Consider the following 14,846-nt stretch of genomic DNA (forward strand, 5'->3'; position numbering starts at 1 on the left):
ATTAAAGGGGGTCCCAATCAAAAGGGGGGGGGTCTTAATTAAAGGGGGGGGTCTCAATTAAAGTGGGGGTCCCAATTAAAGGGGGGGGGGCATAATTAAAGGGGGGGTCCCAATTAAAGGGGGGGACCATAATTAAAGGGGGGGGTCCGCAATTAAAGGGGGGGGGTCCCAAACCGTGCCCCCCCCCCATTTATCTCCATGTCCGCACTTATCGATGTCGGCCAGCAGGTGTCGCTCTAATCGCCACCGGGTGGGGGCGCAGCGGGGGGAGCGATGCAACCGCCAGGCGCTTTGTAGGACACGGACGGCACGGGAACGGAGCTGGGGGGGGAATAGGGGATATGGGGTCAGGGGGGGTAATGGGGGTAATGGGGTCAATGGGGTCAATGGGGGCAATGGGGGTAATGGGGGCAATGGGGGTAAGGGGGGTAATGGGGGTATTGGGGCAATGGGGGCTATGGGGGGTAATGGGGTTAATGGGGGTAATGGGGGGTATTGGGGTCTATGGGGGTAATGGGGGTATTGGGGTCAATGGGGGTATGGGGTCAATGGGGGCCATGGGGGTATTGGGGTCTATGGGGGCTATGGGGGTATTGGGGTCTATGGGGGCTATGGGGTCAATGGGGGATATGGGGTCAGGGGGGACAATGGGGGATATGGGGGTAATGGGGTCTATGGGGTCAATGGGGGTATTGGGGTCAATGGGGGTATTGGGGGCAATGGGGTCAATGGGGGTATTGGGGTCAATGGGGTAATGGGGGGTAATATACCCCCCTATACCCCCCCTATACAGCCCCATACCCCCCTATACCCCCTTATATCCCCCATACCCCCCCATACACCCCTTTACACCCCCAATACCCCCATAGACCCCAATAACCCTATAGACCCCATTGACCCCAATACCCCCATAGACCCCATAGACCCCAATAACCCCATTGCCCCCATAGACCCCATTACCCCCATAGACCCCAATACCCCCATTGCCCCCATTGACCCCAATACCCCCATAGACCCCAATACCCCCATAGACCCCATAGCCCCCATAGACCCCAATAACCCCATAGACCCCATTGACCCTATATCCCCCCATACCATCCTATGGCACCTGGCTCCCAGCACCAGCCCATAGCCCCTATTACCCCCATTAACCCCATTGCCCCCATTGACCCCAATACCCCCATAGACCCCAATACCCCCATTGCCCCCATAGACCCCAATACCCCCATGGACCCCATAGACCCCAATGACCCTATATCCCCCCATACCATCCTATGGCACCTGGCTCCCAGTACCAGTCCATACAGCGCCCTCTCGGCCCGTGTAAACTCCAACCGCCGGGCGGCCACGGCCACCAATAGGGCTGTACAGCACACACCCTATAGGGGATATGGGGTATGGGGTCAGTGGGGGCTATGGGGCTATTGGGGTCTATGGGGGTATTGGGGGCAATGGGGGCTATGGGGGCAATGGGGTTAAGGGGGGCTATGGGGGTATTGGGGGCAATGGGGGCTATGGGGTTAAGGGGGTCAATGGGGGTATTGGGATCAATGGGGGTATTGGGATCAATGGGGGTATTGGGATCAATGGGGGTATTGGGGTCAATGGGGGCTATGGGGGCTATGGGGTTAAGGGGGGCTATGGGGGCTATGGGGGTATTGGGATCAATGGGATCAATGGGGTCAATGGGGATCAATGGGGGTCAGTGGGGTTAATGGGGTCAATGGGATCAATGGGGGTCAATGGGGATCAATGGGGTCAATGGGACCAATGGGATCATGGGGTAAATGGGGTCAATAGGGTCAATGTGATCATGGGGTCAAAAAGGTCAATGGGATCAATAGGGTCAATGGGATCAATGGGATCAATGGGGTCAATGGGGTCAATGGGGTCAATACGGTTAATGGGGATCTATGGGATCAATGGGATCAATGGGATCAATGGGGTCAATGGGGTCAATACAGTTAATGGGGATCTATGGGATCAATGGGATCAATGGGGTCAATAGGGTCAATGGGATCAATGGGATCAATGGGGATCAATGGGTCAATAGGGTCAATGGGGATCAATGGGGTCAATGGGGTCAATAGGGTCAATGGGATCAATGGGGTCAATGGGATCAATGGGGATCAATGGGGTTAATAGGATCTATGGGGATCTATGGGGCGCACCATGACCCCTGTTGCCAGGCAGACGAGGCGGCCGCACACGCTGTGGGGCACAGTGTCCCCATAACCCACAGTCAGGAACGTGACGGGGACCAGCCACAGCCCCACAGAAAGATCCCAGCCTCCATCCGGGGCCTCCCTATGGGGCAGAACCCATAGAGACCCATAGGGACCCATAGGGACCCATAGAGAAACACAGAGACCCATAGGGACCCATAGAGACCCATAGAGACCCATAGGGACCCATAGGGACCCATAGGGACCCATAGAGACCCATAGGGACCCATAGAGACCCATAGAGACCCATAGAGACCCATAGAGAAACACAGAGACCCATAGAGAAACACAGAGACCCCATAGAGACCCATAGAGACCCATATCTCCCCATAGACACCCCATAGAGCCCCATAGACACCCCATATCTCCCCATAGACACCCCATAGAGCCCCATAGACACCCCATAGAGCCCCATATCTCCCCATAGAGCCCCATAGAGACCCCATATCTCCCCATAGACACCCCATAGACACCCCATAGAGCCCCATATCTCCCCATAGAGCCCCATAGAGACCCCATATCTCCCCATAGACACCCCATATCTCCCCATAGACACCCCATAGAGCCCCATAGACACCCCATAGAGCCCCATATCTCCCCATAGAGCCCCATAGAGACCCCATATCTCCCCATAGACACCCCATAGACACCCCATAGAGCCCCATATCTCCCCATAGAGCCCCATAGAGACCCCATATCTCCCCATAGACACCCCATATCTCCCCGTAGAGCCCCATAGCCACACCATAGAGACCCCATAGCCCCCCATAGAGACCCATAGAGCCCCATATCTCCCCATAGACACCCCATAGACACCCCATAGAGCCCCATATCTCCCCATAGACACCCCATAGACCCCCATAGACCCCTATAGAGCCCCATAGAAACCCCAGAGCCCCCCATAGACACCCCATAGACACCCCATAGCCCCCCATAGACACCCCATAGAACCCCATAGACACCCCATATCTCCCCATAGACACCCCATAGATCCCCACCTCTCACACACAGCCAGCAGCCAGGCTCCCATCACCCAGGCCGCCCCCGCAGCCCCCAATAGGGTCCCATAGAGCCCCATAGAGCCCCATAGACCCCCATATCTCCCCATAGACACCCCATATCTCCCCATAGACATCCCATAGCCCCCCATAGAGCCCCACAGACCCCCATAGAGCCCCCATAGCCCCCCATAGAGACCCATAGACCCCATATCTCCCCATATCACCCCATAGAGTCCCACCTCTCACACACAGCCAGCAGCCAGGCTCCCATCAGCCAGGCCGCCCCCGCAGCCCCCAATAGGGCCCCATAGAGACCCCATAGAGACCCATAGACCCCATATCTCCCCATATCACCCCATAGAGTCCCACCTCTCACACACAGCCAGCAGCCAGGCTCCCATCACCCAGGCCGCCCCCACAGCCCCCAATAGGGCCCCATAGACACCCCATAGAGCCCCATAGACACCCCATAGAGACCCCATAGCCCCCCATAGAGCCCCATAGAGCCCCATAGAGACCCCATAGACCCCCATACCCCCCCATAGAGACCACATAGACTCCATATCTCCCCATAGACACCCCATATCTCCCCATAGATACCCCATAGCCCCCCATATCTCCCCATAGAACCCCATAGAGCCCCTTATCTCCCCATATCTCCCCATATCTCCCCATAGATCCCCACCTCTCACACACAGCCAGCAGCCAGGCTCCCATCACCCAGGCCGCCCCCGCAGCCCCCAATAGGGCCCCATAGAGACCCCATAGCCCCCCATAGAGACCCATAGACACCCCATAGAGACCCATATCTCCCCATAGAGACCCCATAGCCCCCCATAGACACCCCATAGAGCCCCATAGACACCCCATAGAGACCCCATAGAGACCCCATAGTCCCCCATAGAGACCCATAGAGACCCATAGCCCCCTGTATCTCCCCATAGAGACCCCATAGCCCCCCATAGACACCCCATAGAGCCCCATAGAGCCCCACAGAGACCCCATAGCCCCCCATAGAGCCCCATAAAGACCCCTTAGCCCCCCATAGAGCCCCATAGAGACCCCATAGAGCCCCATAGAGACCCCATAGCCCCCCATAGACCCCCATAGAGCCCCATAGACACCCCATATCACCCCATAGATCCCCACCTCTCACACACAGCCAGCAGCCAGGCTCCCATCAGCCATGCCGCCCCCGCTGCCCCCAATAGGGCCCCATAGCCCCCCATAGAGCCCCATAGACACCCCATATCTCCCCATAGACACCCCATAGAGCCCCATAGAGTCCCATAGAACCCCATATCCCCCCATAGACACCCCATAGAGCCCCATAGGCACCGCATAGAGCTCCATAGAGACCCCATAGAGCCCCATATCTCCCCATAGAGCCCCATATCACCCCATATCTCCCCATAGACACCCCATATCACCCCATAGATCCCCACCTCTCACACACAGCCAGCAGCCAGGCTCCCATCAGCCATGCTGCCCCCGCAGCCCCCAATAGGGCCCCATAGACACCCCATAGAGCCCCATAGACACCCCATAGAGACCCCATAGAGACCCTGTAGAACCCCATAGACCACACAGAGACCCCATAGAGACCCCATACCCCCCCACAGAGCCCCATAGACACCCCATATCTCCCCATATCACCCCATAGATCCCCACCTCTCACACACAGCCAGCAGCCAGGCTCCCATCACCCAGGCCGCCCCCGCAGCCCCCAATAGGGCCCCATAGAGACCCCATAGCCCCCCATAGAGACCCATAGACACCCCATAGAGACCCATATCTCCCCATAGACACCCCATATCTCCCCATATCTCCCCATATCTCCCCATAGAGACCCCATATCTCCCCATATCTCCCCATAGAGCCCCATATCTCCCCATATCTCCCCATATCTCCCCATAGAGACCCCATATCTCCCCATATCTCCCCATATCTCCCCATAGAGACCCCATATCTCCCCATATCTCCCCATATCTCCCCATAGAGACCCCATATCTCCCCATATCTCCCCATATCTCCCCATAGAGACCCCATATCTCCCCATATCTCCCCATATCACCCCATATCTCCCCATATCTCCCCATAGAGACCCCATATCTCCCCATATCTCCCCATAGAGACCCCATATCTCCCCATAGACACCCCATATCACCCCATAGATCCCCACCTCTCACACACAGCCAGCAGCCAGGCTCCCATCAGCCATGCCACCCCCGCAGCCCCCAATAGGGCCCTGGTCGGGTGCCTCCATAGCAAAGCCCTAAGAGCAAAGGGCCCCCCCACAGCAACAGCCCCCATAGCCCCTAATGTCCTAAAGGCCGGAGCCGGCCCTGGGGTGGCTAATAGGGCCCTGGGGGCTAAAATGAGCCTAATTAACATGGCTAATGAGAAAGCTTTGCTTAATGAGCCCGGGGGGGGGGGACAGGGGGGGCCTGGGAGACCCCTTAAACCGGGGTGGAGGGAGCAAAGGAACAGCTCTATTATGGGATAAAGGATACGGGGGGGGGTCAGCACGACGCGCCAGTCGGAGGTGCCTGCGTCCAACATGGCCAGCTATGGGGGGCAATGGGGTATATGGGGTTAATGGGGTATATGGGGGTATTGGGTATATGGGGGCTATGGGGTCAATGGGGGTATTGGGGTCTATGGGGGCTATGGGGGTATTGGGGTGATGTGGGGCTATGGGGTGAATGGGGGTAATGGGGGCTATGGGGGTATTGGGGGTATTGGGGTCAATAGGGGGAATCGGGGCTATGGGGTTAATGGGGGTAATGGGGGCTATGGGGGGAATGGGGTTAATGGGGTCAATGGAGTCAATGGGGGTAATGGGGGCTATGGGGGTATTGGGGGTATTGGGGTTAATGGGGGCTATGGGGGTATTGGGATGATGTGGGGCTATGGGGTCAATGGGGTTAATGGGGGCTATGGGGGTATTGGGGTGATGTGGGGCTATGGGGTGAATGGGGGTAACGGGGGCAATGGGGGGCAATGGGGGTATGGGGGTAATGGGGGTACTGGGGTTAATGGGGGTCAATGGGGGCTATGGGGGTTTTGGGGGGCAATGGGGGTATTGGGGTCAATGGGGGTAATGGGGTCAATGGGGACTATAGGGTTATTGGGGTCAATGGGGTTAATGGGGTTAATGGGGTTAATGGGGTATATGGGGTCAATGGGGTTAATGGGGTTAATGGGGTCAATGGGGTTAATGGGGTATATGGGGTTAATGGGGTTAATGGGGTTAATGGGGTATATGGGGTCAATGGGGTTAATGGGGTTAATGGGGGCTATGGGGTTAATGGGGTTAATGGGGTATATGGGGGTATTGGGGGTATTGGGGTCTATGGGGGGAAGGGGGGTATTGGGGTCTATGGGGGTATTGGGGTCTATAGGGGTATTGGGGGCTATGGGGGCAATGGGGGGTTAATGGGGTTAATGGGGTCTATGGGGGTATTGGGGTCTATGGGGGCTATGGGGGTATTGGGGGCTATGGGGGGCAATGGGGGTTTAATAGGGTCTATGGGGGTATTGGGGTCTATGGGGGTTAATGGGGGGCAATGGGGGCTATGGGGTTAATGGGGGGAATGGGGGTATTGGGGTTAATGGGGGTATTGGGGTCTATGGGGTTAATGGGGTCTATGGGGGTATTGGGGTCAATGGAGGGAATAGGGGGTATGGGGGGAATGGGGATCAATGGGGTTAATGGGGTCTATGGGGGTATTGGGGTCAATGGGGGCTATGGGGGGAATGGGGGTATTGGGGTCAATGGGGTCAATGGGGGTATTGGGGGTAATGGGGGCTATGGGGGTATTGGGGGCTATGGGAAGAATGGGGGGTTAATGGGGGCTATGGGGTCAATGGTGGTATTGGGGTGATGGGGGGCAATGGGGGCTATGGGGGTATTGGGGGTATTGGGGTCAATAGGGGGAATGGGGGCTATGTGGTTAATGGGGGTAATGGGGGCTATGGGGGGAATGGGGTTAATGGGGTATATGGGGTCAATGGGGGCTATGGGGGGCAATGGGGGTAATGGGGTTAATGGGGGTAATGGGGGCTATGGGGTCAATGGGGGTATTAGGGTGATGGGGGTCAATGGGGGTATTGGGGTCTATGGGAGTATTGGGGGTATTGGGGTTAATGGGGTATTGGGGTCAATGGGGGTATTGGGGGCTATGAGGGGCAATGGGGGTAATGGGGTTAATGGGGGCTATGGGGTCAATGGGGGTATTGGGGTCTATGGGGGCTATGGGGGTATTGGGGTGATGTGGGGCTATGGGGTGAATGGGGGTAATGGGGGCTATGGGGGTATTGGGGTCTATGGGGTTAATGGGGGCTATGGGGGCAATGGGGTCAATGGGGTTAATGGGGGCTATGGGGGGAATGGGGGGTTAATGGGGGCTATGGGGTTAATGGGGTCAATGGGGGTAATGGGGGTATTGGGGGTATTGGGGTGATGTGGGGCTATGGGGTGAATGGGGTTAATGGGGGCTATGGGGTCAATGGGGTCAATGGGGTTAATGGGGGCTATGGGGGGCAATGGGGTTAATGGGGTTAATGGGGTTAATGGGGGCTATGGGGTTAATGGGGGCTATGGGGTCAATGGGGTATATGGGGTCAATGGGGTTAATGGGGGCTATGGGGGTATTGGGGTAAATGGGGTTATTGGGGTCTATGGGGTTAATGGGGGCTATGTGGGTAATGGGGGGTTAATGGGGTCTATGGGGGTATTGGGGGTATTGGGGTCAATAGGAGGAATGGGGGGAATGGGGATCAATGGGGGCTATGGGGGGCAATGGGGGGCAGGGGGCTTAATGGGGGTATTGGGGCTATGGGGGTATTGGGGGTTAATGGGGACAATGGGATCAATGGGGACATTGGGGTCACTGGGGTCTTTGGGGTCCATTGGGGGCAATGGGGGGGTTACAATTAACATGGGTAGGAACCAAAACCAGCCCCGGAACCTTTGCTCTACCCAACGTTTCCCAGGGGGACAGGAAACACGTGACGTACCGAGGCACAAAGGGGGGACCCATAGTAACACCGCACTCATCCCCCCCTGCCCCGCCAGCCGCGCTCTTTGGTTCCTACCCATTATGGTTCCCCCCCCCCCCCATTTACGGTTTCCCACCCCCCCAATTAAAGACCCGTCCCCAAATTATCGACCCCCCCCCCCCCAATTAAAGCACCTTTAACCTCAGGACGTGGTAACGGAGCAGCAGCAGCAGCAGCACAAATGTAGAGCCCGACATCAGCAGCTCCAATAGGAAGATGCAGCCCCCCCACTGTAATAGGGGTATAGAGACCCCATAGAGATACATAGAGACCCCATAGAGACCCCATAGAGATACATAGGGACCCATAGAGACCCATAGGGACACATAGGGACCCATAGAGACCCCATAGAGACCCATAGGGACCCATAGGGACACATAGGGACACATAGGGACACATAGGGACCCATAGAGACACATAGAGACCCCATAGAGACCCATAGGGACCCATAGAGCCCTATATAGAGCCCATAGAGATCCATAGAGACCCCATAGAGACCCATAGGGACACATAGGGACCCATAGAGACCCACAGAGACCACATAAAACCCCATAGAGCCCCATAGAGATCCTATAGTGCCCCATAGAAGCCTCATAGAGACCCCATAGAGACCATATACGGTCTATGGGTGGGGGATAAAAACATCACCCCCCCCCAGCCCCACATCTTACCCCCCCCAGCCCCACATCTTACCCCCCCCAGCCCCATATCCCCCCCCCCCCCATTCCAGCCCCACATCCCCCCCATTATACCCCCCCTGCCCCATATATTACCTGACACCACCCCATGGCTCCAAGCTCCGTATGTGCCACCATGGCCACCAGCCCCACGACCCCCACCCCAAAAGCCCCCCTGGCCGCCCCCCCCAATTGGGCCACCAACCTCTGCCTCCTCCCCAAGCCTTCCATATAGGGCCTCTCTAATCCCATATAGGGACTCTCTAATCCCATATAGGGGCTTCTAATCCCATATAGGGGCTTCTAATCCCATATAGGGGCCTCTAATCCCATATAGGGGCCTCTAATCCCATATAGGGGTCTCTAATCCCATATAGGAGCCTCTAATCCCATATAGGGGTCTCTAATCCCATATAGGGGTCTCTAATCCCATATAGGGGTCTCTAATCCCATATAGGGGCTTCTAATCCCATATAGGGGTCTCTAATGCCATATAGGGGTCTCTAATCCCATATAGGGGTCTCTAATCCCATATAGGGCCTCTCTATTCCCATATAGGGGCCTCTAATCCCATATAGGGGCCTCTAATCCCATATAGGGGCCTCTAATCCCATATAGGAGCCTCTAATCCCATATAGGGGCTTCTAATCCCATATAGGGGTCTCTAATCCCATATAAGAGCCTCTAATCCCATATAGGGGTCTCTAATCCCATACAGGGGTCTCTAATCCCATACAGGGGCCTCTAATCCCATATAGGGGCCTCTAATCCCATATAGGAGCCTCTAATCCCATATAGGGGTCTCTAATCCCATATAGGGGTCTCTAATCCCATATAAGAGCCTCTAATCCCATATAGGGGTCTCTAATCCCATACAGGGGTCTCTAATCCCATATAGGGGTCTCTAATCCCATATAGGGGCCTCTAATCCCATATAGGGGTCTCTAATGCCATATAGGGGTCTCTAATCCCATATAGGGCCTCTATTCCCATATAGGGGCTTCTAATCCCATATAGGGGTCTCTAATCCCATATAGGGGCCTCTAATCCCATATAGGGGTCTCTAATCCCATATAGGGGCTTCTAATCCCATATAGGGGTCTCTAATCCCATATAGGGGTCTCTAATCCCATATAGGGGCCTCTATTCCCATATAGGGGCTTCTAATCCCATATAGGGGCCTCTAATCCCATATAGGGGTCTCTAATCCCATATAGGGGTCTCTATTCCCATATAGGAGCCTCTAATCCCATATAGGGGCCTCTAATCCCATATAGGACCCTCTAATCCCATATAGGAGCCTATAACCCCATATAGGAGCCTATAACCCCATATAGGAGCCTCTCTAACCTCATATAGCGCCTCTATTTAAGGCCCCCCCCCCTTTTATAATGTGGGTGAGTCACTGGGGGCCCCCAATGAGTCAAACTGGGAGGGACTGGGAGGCTGATAAAGGCCTTTATTCACCTTATCAATGGGGGGGGGGGGGGGGGGAAGGTGACGTGGCCCCCCCCCTCCATGTGTTATAATAGGGGGGGAGGGGCAATAGAGGACATTTGGACCCCCCCCATTATAATAATGGGGTGGGGGGGGCAACATTGGGACCCCCCCCATTATAATAAGGGGGGGTGACATTGGGACCCCCCCCCCATTACAATAATGGGGTGGGGGGGGGTAACAGTGGGACCCTCCCCATTATAATAAGGGGGGGGGGGTGACATTGGGACCCCCCCCCCATTACAATAATGTGGTGGGGGGCAACATTGGGACCCTCCCCATTATAATAAGGGGGTGGGGGAGACATTGGGACCCCCCCATTATAATACGGGGGGGGGTGTGACATTGGGACCCCCCCATTATAATAAGGGGGGGGGGGGCGACATTGGGACCCCCCCCCATTACAATAAGGGAGGGGGGGGACAGTGGGACCCCCACCCATTATAATAAGGGGGGGGGGATAGCAATGGGGGGGGGGGAGACATTGGGACCCCCCCCATTATAATAAGGGGGGGTGACATTGGGACCCCTACCCATTATAATAAGGGAGGGGGGGGACAGTGGGACCCCCCCCCATTATAATAAAGGGGAGGAGGGGATGGTAATGGGGGGGGGGGGCAACATTGAGACCCTCCCCCATTACAATAAGGGAGGGGGGGGACAGTGGGACCCCCCCATTATAATAAAGGAGGGGGGGATGGTAATGGGGGGGGCAACATTGGGACACCCCCCATTACAATAAGGGAGGGGGGGGACAGTCGGACCCCCACCCATTATAATAAGGGGGGGGGAGACATTGGGACCCCCCCATTATAATAAGGGGGGGGAGACATTGGGACCCCCCCCATATTATAATAAGGGGGGAGTGACATTGGGACCCCCCCCCATTATAATAAAGGGGGGGGGGATGGTAATGGGGGGGGGGGGGCAACATTGGGACCCCCCCCATTACAATAAGGGAGGGGGGGGGACAGTGGGACCCCCACCCATTATAATAAGGGGGGGGGGGGGCACATTGAGGGGGGGGGGTGACATGCGGGTGGTCCATGGGGGGGGCTTTGGGGTGGGGGGGGGGGTGTTGAGGATGGGGGGGGGTCTCAGGCCAGAGCCAGCACTGTGGGGAGAGAGAGAGATCCGGCTGTTAGAGACCCCTCCCCAAATTGCCCCCCCCCCCCCCAATGGAGCCCTATGGGACCCCAATTGCCCCCCCCCCTCCGCCCCCTATGCCCCCCATGGGACCCCATATATCCCCCTATGTGGCCCTAATGTGCCCCCCATTGATCCCACTGCCCCCAATACCCCCATAGCCCCCATTGGCCCCATAGACCTCATTACCCCCATAGACCCCATAGTCCCCATTGACTCCCATTGCCCCCACTGACCCCATAGACCCCATTTGCCCCATTACCCCCATAGCCCCCATTGGCCCCATAGACCCCATAGACCCCAATACCCCCATTGACCCCATTACCCCCATAGCCCCCATTGACCCCACTGACCCCAATACCCCCATTGGCCCCATAGCCCCCATTGACCCCAATACCCCCATAGACCTCATAGCCCCCATTTCCCCCATAGCCCCCATTGGCCCCATTACCCCCATTGGCCCCATTACCCCCATTGACCCCAATACCCTCATTGGCCCCATAGCCCCCATTACCCCCATTGCCCCCATTGGCCCCATAGGCCCCATTACCCCATAGACCCCATAGGCCCCATTACCCCATAGTCCCCATTGACCCCAATACCCCCATAGCCCCCATTGACCCCATTACCCCCATAGTCCCCATTGGCCCCAATACCCCCATAGCCCACAACACTCCCATAGCCCCCATATCCCCATTGACCCCAATACCCCCATTGACCCCATTACCCCCATAGCCCCCAATACCCCCATAGCCCCCATTGCCCCCACTGACCCCATAGTCCCCAATACCCCCATAGCCCCCATTGACCCCAATACCCCCATTGACCCTATTACCCCCATTGGCCCCATTACCCCCATTGACCCCAATACCCCCATTGGCCCCATAGCCCCCATTGACCCCATTACCCCCATAGACCTCATAGCCCCCATAGCCCCCATTGGCCCCATTACCCCCATAGACCCCATTACCCCCATTGCCCCCATTGCCCCCATAGCCCCCATTGGCCCCATAGGCCCCATAGACCCCATAGCCCCCAATACCCCCATAGTCCCCATTGACCCCAATACCCCCATTGACCCCATTACCCCCATTGGCCCCATTACCTCCATAGACCCCATTAACCCCATAGCCCCCATTAACCCCATTACCCCCATAGCCCCCAATACCCCTATAGCCCCCTTTGACCCCAATACCCCCATTGGCCCCAATACCCCCATAGACCCCATTGGCCCCATTGACCCCATAGCCCCATAGCCCCCATTTCCCCCATAGACCCCAATACCCCCATTGACCCCAATACCCTCATTGGCCCCATAGCCCCCATTACCCCTATTGCCCCCATTGGCCCCATAGGCCCCATTACCCCATTGACCCCATAGCCCCCACTGACCCCATTACCCCCATTGACCCCATAGCCCCCACTGACCCCAATACCCCCATTGACCCCATTACCCCCATTGGCCCCATTGACCCCCATTGACCCCAATACTCCCATAGACCCCATAGCCCCCATAGCCCCCATTGACCCTATTGACCCCATACCCCCCGTACCGCTCAGTGCCTCCTGTGCGAAGTATTTCACATCCACATCTTGGTCCTGTGTCAGCTTCTCCAGCACCGGCTTCACCTCGTTCTGCAGCGTGCTATGGGGCGGGACCCACATTGAGACCCCATAGGGACATATAGGGACACATAGGGACCCCATAGGGACACATAGGGACACATAGAGACCCCATAGGGACCCATAGAGACACATAGGGACCCATAGGGACCCATAGAGACACACAGGGACCCATAGAGACCCATAGAGACACATAGGGACATATAGGGACACAAAGAGACCCCATAAGGACACATAGAGACCCATAGGGACACATAGGGACACATAGGGACATATAGGGACATATAGGGACACACAGAGACTCCATAGGGACACACAGGGACCCCATAAGGACACATAGGGACACATAGAGTCACATAGGGACCCATAGGGACACATAGGGACACATAGGGACACATAGGGACACATGGAAACCCCATAAGGACACATAGGGACCCATAGAGACCCATAGAGACCCATAGGGACCCCATAGAGACACAGAGGGACCCATAGAGACCCCATAGAGACCCATAGAGACCCATAGAGACACACAGGGACCCACAGGGACACATAGGGACACATAGAGACCCATAGGGACATATAGGGCCCCATAGAGACCCATAGGAATATATAGGGACACACAGGGACCCATAGAGACCCATAGAGACCCATAGAGACACATAGAGACACATTGGGACCCCATAGAGACACATAGGGACACATAGGGACATATAGAGACACATAGGGACACATAGGGACATATAGGGACACATAGAGACACATAGGGACACATAGGGAACCCATAGAGACACATAGGGACACATAGGGACCCATAGGGACACATAGAGACACATAGAGACCCATTGGGACCTATAGAGACACATAGGGACACATAGGGACATATAGGGAGCCATAGGGACACATAGGGACCCATAGAGACATATAGGGACCCATAGAGACCCATAGGGACACACAGAGACCAACAGGGACACATAGAGACCCCATAGGGACATATAGGGACACATAGGGACCCACAGGGAACCATAGAGACACATAGAGACCCACAGTGACCCCATAGACCCCCATAGAGAGCCAATGGATCCTATGGGTCCCTATGGGGTTCTCTGGATCCCAATGGATCCTATGGGTCCCAATGGATCCTATGGGTCCCTATGGGGTTCTCTGGATCCCAATGGATCCTATGGGTCCCAATGGATCCCAATGGATCCTATGGGTCCCTACGGGGTTTGATGGGGTTCTATGGGTCCCTATGGGGTTCTATGAAGTTCTATGGGTCCCAATGGATTCTATGGGTCCCTATGGTGTTCTATGGGCCCCAATGGATCCTATGTGTCCCTATGGGGTTCTATGGGTCCCTATGGGGATCTATGGGTCCCAATGGGTCCCAATGGATCCTATGGGGTTCTCTGGATCCCTATGGGATTCTATGGGGTTCTATGGGTCCCTATGGGGTTCTATGGGTCCCAATGGGTCTCAATGGAACCCTATGGGGTTCTATGGGTCCCAATGGGTCCCTATGGGGTTCTATGGGGTTCTATGAGTCCCAATGGGTCCCAATGGATTCTATGGGATTCTATGGGGTTCTATGGGTCCCAATGGGTCCCAATGGATCC

At 56.1% G+C, this 14,846-nt stretch overlaps 1 long non-coding RNA gene and 1 pseudogene across 2 annotated transcripts in view; both read right to left on the reverse strand.

Annotated features, from left to right (window-relative positions):
- Positions 1-190: 190 nt before the first annotated feature.
- On the reverse strand, positions 191-2,917 carry LOC146751568 (uncharacterized). The gene is made up of 3 exons (XR_014941343.1): positions 2,172-2,917; positions 1,269-1,379; positions 191-321 (listed from the first exon to the last, which is right to left on the reverse strand). It is a non-coding gene; the product is annotated as an uncharacterized LOC146751568 (long non-coding RNA).
- A 7,489-nt stretch (positions 2,918-10,406) lies between these two features.
- The window catches only part of LOC146751569 (uncharacterized), a 29,791-nt pseudogene continuing 25,351 nt past the window's right edge, over positions 10,407-14,846 (reverse strand). Inside the window, exons 14-15 of the transcript XR_014941344.1 lie at positions 13,164-13,255; positions 10,407-11,578 (exon numbers count right to left, since the gene is read on the reverse strand). The product of XR_014941344.1 is annotated as an uncharacterized LOC146751569 (transcript). The remainder of the gene's footprint in view (positions 11,579-13,163; positions 13,256-14,846) is intronic.

Source organism: Coturnix japonica, unplaced genomic scaffold (assembly GCF_054131305.1).
Source record: "Coturnix japonica strain WE unplaced genomic scaffold, WE-NBRP24 Scf073, whole genome shotgun sequence".
NCBI lineage: Eukaryota > Metazoa > Chordata > Aves > Galliformes > Phasianidae > Coturnix > Coturnix japonica.